This window comes from Abramis brama (assembly GCF_963993115.1).
Source record: "Abramis brama genome assembly, chromosome: 16".
Classification (NCBI taxonomy): domain Eukaryota; kingdom Metazoa; phylum Chordata; class Actinopteri; order Cypriniformes; family Leuciscidae; genus Abramis; species Abramis brama.
Window position 1 is genome coordinate 12,643,955 of NC_139978.1, and position 4,160 is coordinate 12,648,114.

Consider the following 4,160-nt stretch of genomic DNA (forward strand, 5'->3'; position numbering starts at 1 on the left):
TTATGTTTCTCGCTGGAGAGGCGGGGTCGTGTGTGTGTGTGTGTGTGTGTGTTTCAAGCGCCCTTTGAGTCCAATTATATAATATGGTTAATTCTAGAGAGATTTTATTCTTCCACTTTTCAATTCTGCACGTGTCTCACTTCTCATTTATCTCAGTCAGTTAGGGGCTGGCGAACATTTATTCTCCAGCTTTAACTCGCTCTGGCCAGTCAGACTTACACTTTCTAAATGACAGAAACCTAGATGAACAACAGATGAAAATGTTTTTTCACAGAAAAGGATAACTGAAGAGAAAAATATGTAAGACTCTGCATGGTTTGCAGTAGGCTACTCCACTGATTATGATCTATCATTATGGATAAAAAGATGCGTGAAGATTGTTATGAGGGTGAGAATATATATGAAGACCAACATTTTAGTATTATTTTTCTTTATTCATTTTCATAATAATTTCATAATGTATTTTGTGAAGTCAGAGTATGTTGTACATGTGTGCTGAGCAGTGAGCTGGGAGAGCTATTTGCTTAGAGTTATGTGTGCAATGTAACGTTCCCTGAGCAGAGATGATGATGATACTTCAGTTGGCATGTTCTTTACAAGGAAAGGAATGTTTTTCAACTGATGCAAATGTACCACAAATGATGTTTTATTAACAAGGTTCGGGAGGAGCACGTTCAGATAATTAACACAAGTGGAGAGCACTCAGAAATCAATGGTAAGAGGTGTATATACTCAGCAGTCTCACCTCATTCCATTGACAGTTTTGCAGCATCCCTCCACCACCCCTTCTCCACGCTTCTAGTCCTAAAACACTTACATACGGGGGGAGTACTCTGGGTTCGGGCCGAACTCCGAGCTCGGAGCCCTCCCTCCGGACAGCACGCCAAATACGCATTAAACTTTACCCCTTCAAATTATATGTAAGTGTGAACTCGTGAAATGTATACAATGAGAAATAGGCATGAGGGGGTGAGGAAGGAGAAACATAGAGAAACCATTACAGCTGGCATGATGGGGTGAGGGAATAGAGAAATGGGGAACAGAGAAATCTGGAATGAAGACCTCTTCACCTAAAGCCTTATTCTGCTGCCTGATTCTCTCTGTCTGATACATGTATTAAATAATAACATTTTATTTTTGGCAAAAGTAACTGCAGCTTCCGTGATTCAACCATAACGGGGGAACGCATGATTTATCTATCTATCTATCTATCTATCTATCTATCTATCTATCTATCTATCTATCTATCTATCTATCTATCTATCTATCTATCTATCTATCTATATATATTATAGCGAATGATTCATTTAGTTTAATTAAAATATGATAATATTGATACACTGTCAAATTTTATGGAGCATATCCAGTTATAGTGCATCATATGTTATAAAAAATTCAGTAATTTTTAAACATCAAAGTTATTGTAACGTATGGTCTGTTTTGTTGCGTTTCTGTGTTCCGTCATGCCTGCGTTCCCTTTGCTTAGACCATTTGTGCCCAAATTTTTCTGAATGGTTTCATGCATATAGTTGTGTTAATAGTGTCCTATGTGAACATGTTCTGCATTTATTTTCCCAAGGTTTTTTGTTTGTTTGTTTTTCTTGAAAATCGTATTTGAATTGCCCGGTGGGCAAATATGTTGTATGCATCCCCTCAATGTCAAATATGAATAGGAGGAGAACATTTGGCATCGATCTCAAAATAACTGCTTTCAACAGATCAATCTTTATTCATAAACAAATGTATTATGTATAAAAGTCGAAGAACATTTGTTGCGAACCCAAAAAAGCTGCATCTATCTTATAATCTCTTGAATATTAAAACACAACAAACAACAAATACATTTTTTTTAACCCGTGTGCTGTTCATGGTCTTTTTGACCCACATTTCTAGCTTTCATTCATGGGGATAACATGGGTAATTTGACATGGTTTAGTGAAAGATTTTTGCCCATCTTTTGGAAAATGCAGTTTTAAAAGTAACAAATTATCACTTTAACCAGTAGATGGCTGCAGAGCTCCACTATTTACTATTTGACTAACTGAAATACATCTTTTCACAAGGTTTTCCAGTTGTATTCATATCTACATATTATGAAATCACAATTATAACAATAAAAGTAACTTTTTGTCAAAGTTTAGGCATTTTTTGTACTGGAAAAAAAAAACTGTTTTTCAATAATGTTGTATTAGAATCAAATGAATTTTGTCAATGGACAAAATTCATCCTCAAAATCAGAAACAATAGAATCATATGGAAAACGGATGTTTGAAATAAATGATGAACTCTAAAGACTCCAACTTTTCTCTTTGTAACATCCTGATCAGGTTTGATTCTAATCATAATGAGTAAAAATGTCCAAATGTGGAGTAAAAACATTAATAAATGGAGTAAAATTACATTTGTTTATAATATATATATAGTTACAAAATTACATTTTGATGCCTGGGGTCTCTGAGATATGTACTTACAAGGCATTTGCCCACCGGCAACTATAGTTGCCATTTGGACTTTTGACTAAGTATACAAAAAACTATAGATCTCTTGTAAGATTTGTTTTGTTTGGATGATTCTAGAGACCTTCATGATTATGTATGTGTATATATATATATATATATATATATATATATATATATATATACACTCACCTAAAGGATTATTAGGAACACCATACTAATACTGTGTTTGACCCCCTTTCGCCTTCAGAACTGCCTTAATTCTACGTGGCATTGATTCAACAAGGTGCTGAAAGCATTCTTTAGAAATGTTGGCCCATACTGATAGGATAGCATCTTGCAGTTGATGGAGATTTGTGGGATGCACATCCAGGGCACGAAGCTCCCGTTCCACCACATCCCAAAGATGCTCTATTGGGTTGAGATCTGGTGACTGCCATTTTAGTACAGTAAACTCATTGTCATGTTCAAGAAACCAATTTGAAATGATTCGAGCTTTGTGACATGGTGCAATATCCTGCTGGAAGTAGCCATCAGAGGATGGGTACATGGTGGTCATAAAGGGATGGACATGGTCAGAAACAATGCTCAGGTAGGCCGTGGCATTTAAACGATGCCCAATTGGCACTAAGGGGCCTAAAGTGTGCCAAGAAAACATCCCCCACACCATTACACCACCACCACCAGCCTGCACAGTGGTAACAAGGCATGATGGATCCATGTTCTCATTCTGTTTACGCCAAATTCTGACTCTACCATCTGAATGTCTCAACAGAAATCGAGACTCATCAGACCAGGCAACATTTTTCCAGTCTTCAACTGTCCAATTTTGGTGAGCTTGTGCAAATTGTAGCCTCTTTTTCCTATTTGTAGTGGAGATGAGTGGTACCCGGTGGGGTCTTCTGCTGTTGTAGCCCATCCGCCTCAAGGTTGTGCATGTTGTGGCTTCACAAATGCTTTGCTGCATACCTTGGTTGTAACGAGTGGTTATTTCAGTCAAAGTTGCTCTTCTATCAGCTTGAATCAGTCGGCCCATTCTCCTCTGACCTTTCACACCATTCTTTGTAAACCCTAGAAATGGTTGTGCGTGAAAATCCCAGTAACTGAGCAGATTGTGAAATACTCAGACCGGCCCGTCTGGCACCAACAACCATGCCACACTCAAAATTGCTTAAATCACCTTTCTTTCCCATTCTGACATTCAGTTTGGAGTTCAGGAGATTGTCTTGACCAGGATCACAACCCTAAATGCATTGAAGCAACTGCCATGTGATTGGTTGATTAGATAATTGCATTAATGAGAAATTGAACAGGTGTTCCTAATAATCCTTTAGGTGAGTGTGTATATATATATATATATATATATATATATATATATATATATATATATATATATATATATATATATATATATATATGTCAATAAAAAATACTTATTAGTAACATGAAAATGACCTTTCTTTGGGAGGGGTTGCCTTCGCCATGCTTCCTGGAAGTAGGGGTAGGAAGTTCACAGCCTCATGTGACAGGAAGCAAGTGAATACCTATTTTTTATTTCTTGAAATCCTTTATTTTGTTGTTTGCTTGCATGTCATTGAGACATAGAACAAGGATAACATCTAGAAAAATACTTACAAAAGGAAAATGACAACTATACACTGCAGCAACTATAGTTGCCGGTGGGCTTAAATAGTCTCCATGCAT